Source organism: Cherax quadricarinatus, chromosome 43 (genome assembly GCF_038502225.1).
Source record: "Cherax quadricarinatus isolate ZL_2023a chromosome 43, ASM3850222v1, whole genome shotgun sequence".
Lineage (NCBI taxonomy): Eukaryota > Metazoa > Arthropoda > Malacostraca > Decapoda > Parastacidae > Cherax > Cherax quadricarinatus.
The window spans coordinates 2,146,513-2,161,698 of record NC_091334.1 but is presented as its reverse complement, the minus strand read 5'-3'; the positions used below and the strand labels follow the sequence as shown (position 1 = coordinate 2,161,698).

Below are 15,186 nucleotides of genomic sequence, written 5' to 3'. Positions count from 1 at the left end.
TTTTATCATAATCAGAAAAATCTTTCCCCTACAGAATCTCTACTCTTTGGAACCCTTTACCCACAAGCTGTGTGCAAACTAGGGTAGCCCACTCCCTTTTGGGCCATCCTTGCAGGGTAACCCACTCCGTTTTGGGCCATCCTTGCAGGGTAACCCACTCCGTTTTGGGCCATCCTTGCACCAAAGCAGTCTTCTCAAATAATGAAAAATATCTGTCTGGGTCACTCTCTGTAAACTTGTGGACAAAATTTGCAGCTTTAGTTATGTTAAAGTACTGCTCAGGCTCTTGTTCTGAACCTCCTAACCTTTGACATTCTCTCTACTTAGCTTTCATTGCTTTCATTTTAGCCTCTAGCACAGCTAAAGTTTAAGTTTTATCCTCTCCATTTCCTTATCACCTGGAGTAAGTGATCCCTCATGGTCACTGTTAACAGGCATATTTACTGATGAATTATTATCCTCCTCACTGAAGCCTGAAGTTTGAAGACTCGGCTTCTGACATAGCTTTTATATCCTTAAATACTTGCTTCCCTCTTACAGTATCAGTGGACAAAGTTTCGCCACAGACAAATAAAATAACACAAGTTGAATGTAAAATATGCACATAGCACTTACCATAACCACAAACAAAAATGTGTTACCCAACCTTTCCCCCCCCCCTTTAGGAGGAAAACAACCTGTAAACTAATATATGAAAGCAACACTTCCACTGACACCACCTTGGTAAATCCTCTCCTACCAGAAACATGTAACTGTTACGCCATACCAGTACATATAGTTCAAAGAATGTTTTGAGTCGTTTTAGCAGTCAAATAACTCTCCCAGTCAAGCTCCCATGTTATGTTCGTTTCTGTTTTTATGCTGATGGTATGGTTCTTACTATATGTTCTAGTGTTGGGGTACCTTAAGTAAAGGCCTTATAAAGTCTAGAGTAATACGTACTTACATTCATGATTGGTTATCCTCAGTCACACCTCTTCAAGGGGGGCTCCTTGGCGTGGTGAAGAGGCTCTTGGTCTGAGGAATTAGACCTATCGGTCTTCTTCCTCAGACCGAACCTAATTACCCCCCAATCTCCCCTCCCCTATCCCATCCTCCCCATCCTCCCCTTTTTCCTTTCCTCCTCCTCCTCCCCACTCCTCCCTTTTGCCCTTCCTCTTTTTGTCCTTTGGGATTTCTCCCACAGGCACGCTAGTTCCTAGGTAGAGGAAAGGACACCGGGGTCGATCCCATTCCGTTGAGGTTTCTTGGCGGTGGCGTAGTTTGCCGTGGAATCTGGATTGCCTAGGGATGTCCCGATCCCTCTCCGGTATCCCGGAGTAGCTTTGGGTGTCTTTTGGGCGACGGGTGTATCTCTGGAAGCCACCTTTCGGATTCCGGGGGTGGTGGCTGAAGGAGGTATGCTTTGTGGCGGATATCCGGCCGCCCTCTCTTTTGTCCACCGAGGTAGCTCGGCAGATGTGAGGTTGCTATCCCAGATTGCTGGTTTACTGGCATGAAGGGTAGGGTATGGCACGGGTTCCATGCTGCATCTGCGCTACTAGCGGTGTCGAGTCCTCTTGGGCGCGGAGGGAGATTTCTGGCCCTTTCATTCCTCCTAGGAACTATCCCTCCCCGGTCCCCCCTTTTTTTTTCTTTTTTTTATTTTTATTTTCTTTTCTTCTTTCTTTTTTTTTCTTAAAAACAAAAAGAAAGAAGTAACCTAACCATGGCAGCCCTAGTCCATGAACCTTTTACCCCCGGGCCCCTTCTTGATACCGCACCCCGTTCTGACCCCGCCTCGTCTTTGGACCACTCTTCAGACATTCCTCATGCCTCTGTACCTATTGCCGGTGCTGTTTCCTCACCTGCTTCAGGTACTGAGGCCTCGACTGACTCCTTCGATTTATCAGACCTTCGCTCTCCTCTGACTATGCTTCCGGCCTCTCCCTCTACGGTGCGGCAATTTTCAAATCGCCGACCCGTTCCACGTCGGACCAACTCTGGTCCCACGCCTAAACGTCAACGACAATTACCTGCTGATGATACTTCTCCACCTTCACCTTCTCGTTCTTCTCAGAAAAGATCGACACGTCCTTCACTACCTTTCCACGCTCAGTTTCAGACTGAACAGTGGACTAAATTCTTCACTTTGCGACCAACTTCCTCTACTGCCTATCTTTCTGACCATAGTATTGGCAAGGCACTCCTACGCCATGTTGGTAAAGATATTTCTTTTCATGCTCTTAAGAGCGGTACGCGCATCATTACCGTACAGAATGCTACCCAGGCTCGTGAGCTCTCTCGTCTTTCCCATATAGATACTGTTCCTGTCACCCTTGAAAAACATCATTCCCTCAATTCTTGTAGTGGTACCGTTATTCTGCCCCATACCATAGTTCAACAAAATTTCCAGACATGCGGCACCGACATTCTAGAACAGCTGGAACTCCAAGATCTCCCAATCCTCAAGGTAGACACTTACGTTCTTCCTGCCCGTGGGCGGAGACGATACCCTAGCAATGTGGCTCGTTTAACTTTTGACAGCCGAGAACTCCCATCCTCAGTTTATATAGCAGGACATCGGTTACAAGTTCGAAAGGTGATCCCTACACCACAACAGTGTAGAAATTGCTGGCGATTTGGCCATCCAGCGAAATATTGCAGATCTATCGCCGAATGCCCAGTCTGTGGTGCCGATGACCATTCTAATACGTCTTGCAATCGATCTCCCTCTTGCCTTAACTGTCATGAGGCTCACCCTTCGTACTCTCGCCGTTGTCAGGTCTATTTAAACGAGCGGGAAATCCGTTACCTCAAAGAGACAGAAGGTCTCCCTTATGCCATGGCAGTTTCTCATCTCCGCCTCCAAGGGAGACTCCCACGTGTTTCTTATTCCCGTGTTTCAAAACGTCCCCCCACTTCTGGTATCCCATCTTCTACACCCACCTCTGTGGTTACCTCTCCCATAATCACTCCTGTATCTAATCCTTTTGCTGTCCTCGGCTCAGACGTCCCTACTTCAACGCCTCAGTCTAATCTCGCTTCTTCGAGTTCTCTCTTACAAGCCTCAGTATCGACGAGACCTCGTACGACACCTCTTCCCAATCGTCCCTCTACTTCTCAAAAGTCAAAAAAAGGTCCGGTAACACCTCCTACCCATCTTCCACCTCCTCATTTTACCCTCCCTGTCTCTGTCCCTAGTTCTTCCCCTCTCACTGGCTCAGTTACAAGTGCAGAGGTTCACCCTCCTCCTCGTAATGTACCTTCCTCCCCTGTTCCCTCCCAAGTTTCTTCCTCTTCTGCCACCTCCCAGGTTCCTGTCTCTTCTGTCCCCTGCCACGCTTCTCCAGTTCCCTCCACCCTTTCGCCCCCCCCTACCTTGGTACAGTCCAATACAGTTCCAATCTTTACTCATCCTCCCCCTACCATTCCCAATATTGTCTCCCATACGACATCTCTGAATTCTGAAACACTTGAAGCAATCTCTGAATATATTGCAGAGACCAAACCATCAATGGACACTGATCCACCTTCCGCTCTTTCTCTCTCCTCTGCTCCATCTGCGCAACTCCTTTCTTCACAGCGCACCGTTCCTTCGCTGCTTGAACATTTTCCACTGCCTCCGCATGTGGACTTTTCTAACCCTCCTAGTCCGTAGGAACCCTTACCTGCGGATTTCAAGTATCTTTATCATTGCCATTCATGGCCTTTTTACAGTGGAATATACGTGGCCTCAGGGGTAATCGGGGTGAGCTTCAGATGTTACTCTCCCAGTTTGCCCCTGTTGGTGTTTGCTTACAGGAACCAAAATTACACTCTGCTGTTATTTCTCACATCTCAGGCTATAATTTATTGTATTCTTCAGATCCTTTTCCTGATGGGACCTTTAATGAAAGTGCCCTTCTTCTCCGCACTGATATTCCGTACCATCAGCTATTTGTTCATACTTCGCTGCATTACACAGCAGCCCGTATCCACTTACATAGGTGGTATACGCTCTGTTCTTTATATCTCTCTCCTTCTCGGGCATTATCTATTCCGGATTTTGCCTTCCTTGTTTCGTCATTACCGCCACCAATTCTGTTACTTGGTGATTTTAATGCCCACCATTTCCTCTGGGGAGGGTCTCACTGTGATTCCCGTGGAATTCAGTTAGAGGCTTTTCTTGCCACCCACCCCCTCCATGTTTTAAATACAGGTACTCACACCCATTTTGATCCTCGGACTCATACTCTCTCTTGCATCGATCTCTCAGTTTGCTCTTCCTCCGCCGCATTAGACTTTACTTGGTCTGTTCTCCCGGACTTACATGACAGTGATCATTTCCCAATCATTCTTACTTCCCCTTCATATTCGCCACCTCTTCGCACCCCACGCTGGCAATTTAATCGGGCAAATTGGAACCTTTACTCACACCTGACTGTTTTTAAAGAGGTTCCTTCTTCGTCCTCCATCGATGAGCTTTTACACCTCTTCTCATCCTCCGTTTTCACCGCAGCTTCTCATTCTATACCCCAAACTTCGAGCAGGCATTCTCAGAAATGCGTGCCTTGGTGGTCTCCTGCTTGTGCTCGTGCAGTACGTTTGAAACGCGCTGCATGGGGCAGGTACCGGTACAATAGAACCACAGAGCGACTCCTTGATTTTAAACAGAAGCGTGCGATCGCTCGCCGTGTCATCCGTGACGCTAAACGCACTTGCTGGCGAGATTATGTCTCCACCATCACCTCTGCTTCCTCTATGAGTACAGTCTGGAAAAAAGTACGAAAACTGAGTGGTAAATATTCTCCTGACCCGGCTCCTGTTCTGCGGGTTGCCGGTGTTGATATAGCAAACCCACTAGATGTTGCCAATGAAATTGGCAATCATCTGGTCCGTATTTCTCAGGGACTCCATCTATGCCCCTCATTTCTTTCCTCAAAGTCTGCCAGAGAGTTAGCACCCTTGGACTTTTCTTCTCTCAGAGAAGAACAGTATAATGTGCCTTTTACACTTCAAGAACTGGAGGCAACACTCTCAGCTTGTCGATCATCGGCAGCTGGGCCCGACGACATTCATATTCGTATGCTACAACATTTACATCAGTCAGCCCTTGCAGTCCTATTACGCCTTTACAATCTTATTTGGTCACAAGGAGTTCTTCCACAGCTGTGGAAATCCGCCATTGTTCTCCCTTTCCGCAAACCAGGCACTACGGGACATGAAACCTCCCACTATCGTCCCATTGCTCTTACCAGTGCAGTTTGCAAAGTAATGGAACGTCTAGTAAATAGACGTTTAGTGTGGTATTTAGAGACACACAACAGTCTCTCCACTCGTCAATATGGCTTTCGTAAGGGACGTTCTACCATAGACCCCTTACTGCGCTTGGATACGTATGTTCGTAATGCCTTTGCGAATAACCACTCAGTTATTGCCATATTTTTTGATCTTGAGAAGGCATATGACACAACTTGGAGGTATAATATTTTAGCCCAAGCCCACTCCTTAGGCCTTCGAGGCAATCTACCATCCTTCCTTAAGAACTTTTTAACTGACAGGCATTTCCGTGTTCGGGTTAATAATGTGCTCTCCCCGGACTTTATCCAAGCTGAAGGTGTCCCCCAGGGATGTGTTCTGAGCACAACACTTTTTCTCCTTGCTATTAATGATTTGGCCTCTAGTCTTCCATCAAATATTTGGTCATCACTCTATGTTGATGACTTCGCTATTGCCTGTGCAGGCGCTGACTGTCACCTCCTTACAGTTTCTCTCCAGCATGCAGTCGACCGTGTTTCCAATTGGGCCACCACACATGGGTTTAAATTTTCCAGCACTAAAACCCACCAAATCACTTTCACTAGACGCTCTGTCATCTCTGATCATCCTTTGTACCTCTATGGCTCACGTATCCCTGAACGTGATACAGTCAAGTTTCTGGGCCTCCTCTTTGATCGTAGGTTATCCTGGAAACCTCACATTACCTCTCTGAAGGCAACTTGTCACAGCCGGCTGAACCTTCTTAAAACCCTTGCTCATCTTTCGTGGGGAGCTGATCGTCGAACCCTCCTTCTCCTACATTCCACCCTTATTTTATCGAAACTTGATTATGGTGACCAGATCTATTCAGCGGCATCTCCTGCTACTCTCTCTAGCCTTAACCCCATTCATCACCAAGGATTACGTTTATGCCTTGGTGCTTTTCGCTCTTCCCCTGTCGAAAGCCTCTATGCAGAAGCGAACGTTCCATCCTTATCCGATCGCCGTGATGCCCATTGCCTGCGCTACTATGTACGCTCTCATGATCTCCGCAATCCTTCCATTTATAGAATGGTCACTGATATTAGTAGACATTCTTTATTTGTTCGCCGCCCCTGCTTACTCCGTCCCTTCTCTCTTCGCCTTCATTCGCTCTTGTCTTCTCTTCAACTACCACCTTTCTATGTACATGTAGCATCTCACTTTTCCCTACCCCCCTGGGAGGTCCCAGCTGTTCGAGTCTGTTCTTTCTCCCTCCCTTGCTCGAAAGCCCAACTGTCTACGGTCGCTTCCCGCTCTCTTTTTCTTGACCACTTTCACTCTCATTCTCATGCCATTGCTGTGTACACAGATGGCTCTAAGTCTTCTGACGGCGTAGGATTCGCAGCAGTGTTTCCGGACAGCGTCGTACAAGGGCATTTACTATCTTCAGCTAGTATTTTTACTGCTGAATTATATGCCATCCTTACAGCACTTATCCGTATTGCATCTATGCCTGTGTCATCATTTGTGGTTGTCTCAGACTCCCTTAGTGCTTTACAGGCTATACAAAAATTTGATACACCTCACCCCTTAGTCCTCCGTATCCAACTTTGGCTACGCCGCATCTTTACTAAGCATAAAGATATTGTTTTTTGTTGGGTCCCTGGTCATGTTGACGTACAGGGCAATGAACAGGCAGACACTGCTGCGCGGTCAGCAGTACATGACCTACCAGTTTCTTACAGAGGTATTCCATGTACGGACTATTTTGCTGTAATATCTTCCCACCTTCACACCCGTTGGCAACAACGTTGGTCTACTATGCTCGGCAACAAACTTCAGTCTATTAAACCGAGTATAGGTTACTGGCCGTCTTCTTATCACCAGTGTCGAGGTTGGGAGACTACTCTCTCCCGTCTTCGCATTGGCCATACTCGTCTTACTCATGGATATCTCATGGAGAGGCGTCTTGCTCCTCTCTGTGAGAATTGCCAAGCTCCATTATCAGTCAGCCACATTCTGTTGGACTGCCCACTTTATCAACGAGCACGCAGAATTTACCTCTGTCGTCGTCTTCGCCCCGCTGCTCTCTCTTTACCTTCCCTTCTCGCTGATGGACCCACCTTTCATCCGGACTCTCTTATTGACTTTTTGACAACGACTGACTTACTTCACAAATTCTGATACTTTCAGCCCTTTCTACTTGTATCTCTTGCTACCCTCTACCCCCGTACTATCCCCTGCCCCGCTGTTTTCTGTAACCTGCTGATCATCCCCCCTCCCTCCTGCCATCCAATTCCCTTGCTTCCTTCCCTACCCTGCAGCGCTGTATAGCCCTTGTGGCTTAGCGCTTCTTTTTGATTATAATAATAATAATAATATCCTCAGTCACTGAAATCTTTTCACCAACCCTCTCAACAGGTTATTTAAACCACTACATATTACAAAAATAGGGATATATTCTAGACAAAAATACAGAATATACAGGTTTTGCATCTTCATATTCATGACAAGCATGCACATCCTTATCTACTCCAGCAATCACATGGTCCACCTCCCACATAGTACTCCTCTCCTCTTGATGACCTTAACCCAGTGTTTTGACACACTGTAGTCACCCTGGGTATAATGATTATCATTCAAGTACAGAGCTTACCTCAGGGGCAGTCACATCCTGCCTAGACACAAGAAGGAGAAGGCAGTCCTACCAGCTTGGAGCCACCAAGGAGAGTGAGACAGAGAGAGAGAGAAAATGAGACCCAGCTAGGCTCCTCCCATTTACCCACCAAGACAAACAAAAGACTGCCAACAAGCCCAATTATTTAGCTACTACAATATTTTTTTGTTTTTTCCCAATTTCTATACCTTATTTTACTTTTACCAAAAGAAATACAAACTTTATTAACTACTTATTTTAATTGTGTGTGTGTCTATAGTACACCCTATTATATTGAAAAAACAAGGCTTGATTCAACTGACTCTCAGCAATAAGAGTGATCTACCCTTATGACAGCATTACAGCAGTTGTGGCCCCATCAGTTCAATATAATTAGGTATTCCAGAGTAACTGTTACTTGATACATAAATACATGTACATGTTGGGTCCTATAGCCCCATAACAGTCCTGAACTGTACATACGTCTTTTTCTACTCTGACACAGTTTATCATAGCACATTTTTTTACTTTCCCAGAGTACTGAGAGAGCATTCTGCCTCTGCAGCTGTAACTGGAAGAGCACAAAAAATTGTTATTAGAATGCAAAAAAAAAAAAAAAAAAACTGCTAAGTAATTGAAACTTCGGTAATTGTTTTTCCATATTTTCTTAATGAATTCTTTTTAAATGCTGTAATTCCTATTCTTGATTCTTGGATGCATCTATGCTCTATTTACTACACAGATTTCCAGTTTTTTCTTTTACATCTTCAATACTCATTAGAGAGTATGTATTTCCAAAGAAACACTGAAACTTGTCTCCAGTTCTCATAATGCCTCATGTCACCTTGTCATGTTTCCAGTAAGGCAGTTCACAACTTACCATAAGTATATTAGTCTGGCAAAAATTTCCTGAACTCATTCTGTCATTTTCTCACTATTTGTTTTGTCTGCAAACTTCTTCCTAAACTGTCATCTTTCTTCTGACATTGAGACTGTTTTACCAATGTTTATAGAAAAGAATTCCTTGCAAATTTGAAAGAGCCTCACTACAAAAGCGTATATCCTTTAGCATTTCAACTGCTTTTAGTGTTTAAGATGAGCAACAAACAGTTTACCTGGAGTTTACCTGGAGAGAGTTCCGGGGGTCAACGCCCCCGTGGCCCGGTCTGTGACCAGGCCTCCTGGTGGATCAGAGCCTGATCAACCAGGCTGTTGCTGCTGGCTGCACGCAAACCAACGTACGAGCCACAGCCCGGCTGATCCGGAACTGACTTTAGGTGCTTGTCCAGTGCCAGCTTGAAGACTGCCAGGGGTCTGTTGGTAATCCCCCTTATGTGTGCTGGGAGGCAGTTGAACAGTCTCGGGCCCCTGACACTTATTGTATGGTCTCTTAACGTGCTAGTGACACCCCTGCTTTTCATTGGGGGGATGGTGCATCGTCTGCCAAGTCTTTTGCTTTCGTAGTGAGTGATTTTCGTGTGCAAGTTCGGTACTAGTCCCTCTAGGATTTTCCAGGTGTATATAATCATGTATCTCTCCCTCCTGCATTCCAGGGAATACAGGTTTAGGAACCTCAAGCGCTCCCAATAATTGAGGTGTTTTATCTCCGTTATGCGCGCCGTGAAAGTTCTCTGTACATTTTCTAGGTCGGCAATTTCACCTGCCTTGAAAGGTGCTGTTAGTGTGCAGCAATATTCCAGCCTAGATAGAACAAGTGACCTGAAGAGTGTCATCATGGGCTTGGCCTCCCTAGTTTTGAAGGTTCTCATTATCTATCCTGTCATTTTTCTAGCAGATGCGATTGATACAATGTTATGGTCCTTGAAGGTGAGATCCTCCGACATGATCACTCCCAGGTCTTTGACGTTGGTGTTTCGCTCTATTTTGTGGCCAGAATTTGTTTTGTACTCTGATGAAGATTTAATTTCCTCATGTTTACCATATCTGAGTAATTGAAATTTCTCATCGTTGAACTTCATATTGTTTTCTGCAGCCCACTGAAAGATTTGGTTGATGTCCGCCTGGAGCTTTGCAGTGTCTGCAATGGAAGACACTGTCATGCAGATTCGGGTGTCATCTGCAAAGGAAGACACGGTGCTGTGGCTGACATCCTTGTCTATGTCGGATATGAGGATGAGGAACAAGATGGGAGCGAGTACTGTGCCTTGTGGAACAGAGCTTTTCACCGTAGCTGCCTCGGACTTTACTCTGTTGACGACTACTCTCTGTGTTCTGTTAGTGAGGAAATTATAGATCCATCGACCGACTTTTCCTGTTATTCCTTTAGCACGCATTTTGTGCGCTATTACACCATGGTCACACTTGTCGAAGGCTTTTGCAAAGTCTGTATATATTACATCTGCATTCTTTTTGTCTTCTAGTGCATTTAGGACCTTGTCATAGTGATCCAATAGTTGAGACAGACAGGAGCGACCTGTTCTAAACCCATGTTGCCCTGGGTTGTGTAACTGATGGGTTTCTAGATGGGTGGTGATCTTGCTTCTTAGGACCCTTTCAAAGATTTTTATGATATGGGATGTTAGTGCTATTGGTCTGTAGTTCTTTGCTGTTGCTTTACTGCCCCCTTTGTGGAGTGGGGCTATGTCTGTTGTTTTTAGTAACTGTGGGACGACCCCCGTGTCCATGCTCCCTCTCCATAGGATGGAAAAGGCTCGTGATAGGGGCTTCTTGCAGTTCTTGATGAACACAGAGTTCCATGAGTCTGGCCCTGGGGCAGAGTGCATGGGCATGTCATTTATCGCCTGTTTGAAGTCATTTGGCGTCAGGATAACATCGGATAGGCTTGTGTTAATCAAATTTTGTGGCTCTCTCATAAAAAATTAATTTTGATCTTCGACTCTCAGTCTGGTTAGCGGCTTGCTAAAAACTGAGTCATATTGGGACTTGAGTAGCTCACTCATTTCCTTGCTGTCATCTGTGTAGGACCCATCTTGTTTAAGTAGGGGCCCAGTACTGGACGTTGTTCTCGATTTTGATTTGGCATAGGAGAAGAAATACTTTGGGTTTCTTTCGATTTCATTTATGGCTTTTAGTTCTTCCCGCGATTCCTGACTCCTAAAGGATTCTTTTAGCTTAAGTTCGATGCTTGCTATTTCTCTGACCAGTGTCTCCCTACGCATTTCAGATATATTGACCTCTTTTAGCCGCTCTGTTATTCTTTTCCGTCGCCTGTAAAGGGAGCGCCTGTCTCTTTCTGTTTTACATCTACTCCTCCTTTTTCTTAGAGGAATAAGCCTTGTGCATACATCGAGTGCCACCGAGTTAATCTGTTCTAGGCATAAGTTGGGGTCTGTGTTGCTTAGTATATCTTCCCAGCTTATATCGGTTAGGACTTGGTTTACTTGGTCCCACTTTATGTTTTTGTTATTGAAGTTGAATTTGGTGAATGCTCCCTCGTGACTAATCTCATTATGTCGGTCTGGGGCTCCGCGCATACATGACTGAACCTCAATTATGTTGTGATCTGAGTATATTGTTTTTGATATGGTGACATTTCTTATCAGATCATCATTGTTAGTGAAGATGAGGTCTAGTGTATTCTCCAGTCTAGTAGGCTCTATTATTTGCTGGTTTAAATTGAATTTTGTGCAGAGATTTAAAAGCTCGCGTGAGTGTGAGTTTTCATCAGAGCTGCCTCCTGGTGTTATTACTGCAACAATATTATTTGCTATATTCCTCCATTTTAGGTGCCTTAAGTTGAAATCCCCCAGGAGCAAGATGTTTGGTGCAGGAGCTGGAAGGTTTTCCAGACAGTGGTCAATTTTTAACAGCTGTTCCTGGAATTGCTGGGATGTTGCATCCGGAGGCTTGTAGACTACCACAGTGACTAGGTTTTGGTTCTCGACCTTTACTGCTAAAACTTCCACTACATCATTTGAGGCATTTAGCAGTTCTGTGCAAACAAGTGACTCTGCAATGTACAGGCCAACCCCCCCCTTTTGCCTGTTCACTCTGTCACATCTGTATAGGTTGTAACCTGGGATCCATATTTCGTTGTCCAAGTGATCCTTTATGTGGGTCTCAGTGAAAGCCGCGAACATTGCCTTTGCCTCTGCAAGCAGTCCACGGATGAAAGGTATTTTGTTGTTTGTTGCTGGCTTTAGACCCTGTATATTTGCAAAGAAGAATGTTATCGGACTGGTGGTATTGTTGGTACTGGGGGGGGGAATTTTTTTCCGGCATTAGTATCTGTATCTGTGACAGACTCACCCCTAGCTGACCAACATGTGTGGCATGTATTGAACATCCTATACAGTTGAGCCCCGAGTTTCATCTGCCCTGAGTATTGTACACTTCGAGATTAGAACCGTTTTTTCGGTTCAATTTTGTCTCAAGTTTCCCACTGTGCCCCGTGTTTTGTCCCGCATACCAGACCTGTCCGCTTGCCCGTGCCTGCACACCTGCCTGAGCAGGTGTCGTGAGTCAGTATGGCTTTGTTTCTCCTCGAGTGAATATAGACATTTTCAATAATCCATCTATGATATTTTCTTCAAAATTATATAAAGAACACATTACATAGTATATATAAAAACATGCAGTGTTTATATGTGATGTATGTTTAATAATAATCACTCTTAGGCACATTAAATGGCTTATTTTAGGTTAATATAGACATTTTCATTAATCCATCTATGATATTTTCTTTGAAATTACATAAGAAACACGTTACATAACATCCCTTCATACGCCTTTGTTTACAATTCTTGGCATGAATTATTCATTACTTCTCCTTTTGTTTATGAAGGCATCTAAAGGTAGTTGTTAGAAACAATTAAACTCGGTGAACATGGTATGTTGATGTAATAATATGGCTGTGTAGTGTAATGTGGCTGTGTAGTGTATCCCAGGGGGGGGGGGGGCTACCTACATGTACCTATATCAACAAGCTACCTACAATGAATTCCTACAAATAAATACTACTCACCTCTTGCCCTACATTAAGACTACAAATATTTTAAGGTAAGTAATGAATGTACTGTAGCAGTAAAAGACAAAGAAGGGAAGTAACACTAGAGAGGGCTTTGATGTTCTTATGGAGGGGGATTCCCAACTCCCTGGAATGGATTAATTGTATTTACATTAATTCTTATGGGAAATATTGCTTCGACTTTAGGATGTTTCGACTTTAGTCCTAGCTCCTGGAATGGATTAAGGACGAAACTCAGGATTCCACTGTAGTGTCTACTAATATGTACAGTGGTACCTTGGTATACGTCCTTAATCTGTTCCAGGACCTTGGATTTATACCAAACATGACATATACCAAACGAATTTTCCCATAAGAAATATAGGGAAAATGATTACAGGTCTTCCTCAACATTCGCGAGGGTTAGGGGATCAAGAACCTGGCAAATGTTGAAAAATCGCGAATGTTTGGTGCCCCAGTATACTGTAGGGAAATATAATACAATGCTCTTAACCTATTGAACCATGAACAATCATAAAACACATGAAAACATAGTAAAATATTGTACTAGTGCCAGTCCTTTGGTAAAGAGGGCGAGAAAACCTATAGAATTCAAGAAAGAACTCATAGCAGAGTACCAAAGTGGAGGAGGAAGAGAGGGGAGAATGTGCCACCTTCAGTGATTCAGTGATTTTACGATATGTACGATACTAAAGCAGGACAAATCGATAAAGGCTATAGCGCTAGCCAGGAATAAAGTGTAGCATTAACAATGTAGCAAGTAAGTTAAGCAATTAATCAATAGAAAAAGGAGAGCATGAACCTAACTCCTCCAATGTTGTTTGAGTTACATAGGGCAACTGACAACACTGCTGTCTATAGTCTCTACCACCTCCACCATCACTATGTAAGGCTTATGCTCTCAGTGGCCCTTATACACCCAACAACAACAACAACAACAACACAGCAACACTCGTGACATACTTAATGACTTATTTTATTCATTCTAGAGTATATGTCATGTTTCTATGTTATTAATATTGTTTATTATGTCATATTAGATGAATTGTAATAGATAAATAAGCTGTAGAGTTGATATTAGTTTCATATTGAAGGACTTGTCCCGTCTCCAAAGAAACTCTGCCACTGCCACAATTCCTAACATATGTAATGACATATTTTAAATATGATTGGGTGGCTGGGAATTCGCGAATGTTCGAAGCCCTCGAAAGTGGAAAATGTGAATGTTGAGGGAGACCTGTAATCCGTTCCCGTGAAAAAAAATCCCATTGTTATTGGCATATTATACATTGAAGGGGCTGTATAAAATAATTTAAACACTGCTTAATACTAAATAAGAGGGGTTGTTGAGGTGGTTTGGTCATTTAGAGAGAATGGATCAAAGTAGAATGACATTGAAAGCATATAAATCTATAGGGGAAGGAAGGAGGGGTAGGGGTCGTCCTTGAAAGGGTTGGAGAGAGGGGGTAAAGGAGGTTTTGTGGGCAAGGGGCTTGGACTTCCAGCAAGCGTGCGTGAGCGTGTTAGATAGGAGTGAATGGAGACGAATGATACTTGGGACCTGACGATCTGTTGGAGTGTGAGCAGGGTAATATTTAGTGAAGGGATTCAGGGAAACCGGTTATTTTCATATAGTCGGACTTGAGTCCTGGAAATGGGAAGTACAATGCCTGCACTTTAAAGGAGGGGTTTGGGATATTGGCAGTTTGGAGGGATATGTTGTGTATCTTTATATGTGTATGCTTCTAGACTGTTGTATTCTGAGCACCTCTACAAAAACAGTGATAATGTGTGAGTGTGGTGAAAGTGTTGAATGATGATGAAAGTATTTTCTTTTTGGGGATTTTCTTTCTTTTTTGGGTCACCCTGCCTCGGTGGGAGACGGCCGACTTGTTGAAAAAAAAAAATGTAATTTAAACACTGTTTAATACTAAAATACATATATAAATACAAAAGAATTAGATAAAATAAATGCAAATTTAACCTCACTTTGCTGAAAAGAGTCCAGTGCCTACTAGGATAGTGCTGAGAAGGGAGGAGGAGGAAATGTTATTGTTTGGAAGGAGAGTCCTCTTCTCTTTTCTGTCTCTTTTCCCTACTTGGACCTGGTTGAAGCTCACCAGGTTTGACTTTTACTAAAAATCTGTCCAAACAACTTTGCTTCTTCCTTCTCATCAGGATGTTCTGGAAATGTGACATTGTCTGGTCATTCCATACAATGCTATTACGGCTTGTTTGGGCTTTGTTGGGGGTGGTACTTCTCTACAAAATGTCTGACATCCGTCCATTTGGCAAAGATTTCCTTGATTAATGAGGTAGGGGCTTCCTCTATCTCCTCTTCCGAGCCTGAAGAGAGTGCATCCATTTAAGTCTTGTGCTC

At 44.0% G+C, this 15,186-nt stretch overlaps 2 protein-coding genes across 7 annotated transcripts in view; one reads left to right on the top strand and one right to left on the bottom strand.

The window, feature by feature from the left end:
* Positions 1-7,934, bottom strand: part of LOC128694359 (transmembrane protein 62) — a 374,754-nt gene extending 366,820 nt beyond the window's left edge. Inside the window, exon 1 of the mRNA XM_070093499.1 lies at positions 7,859-7,934. The gene's annotated coding sequence lies outside the window, so the exon portion shown is untranslated. The remainder of the gene's footprint in view (positions 1-7,858) is intronic.
* LOC138853904 (oocyte zinc finger protein XlCOF6-like) overlaps positions 1-15,186 on the top strand; it is a 113,898-nt gene that overhangs the window by 42,945 nt on the left and 55,767 nt on the right. The gene's annotated exons all lie outside the window — the stretch shown is intronic.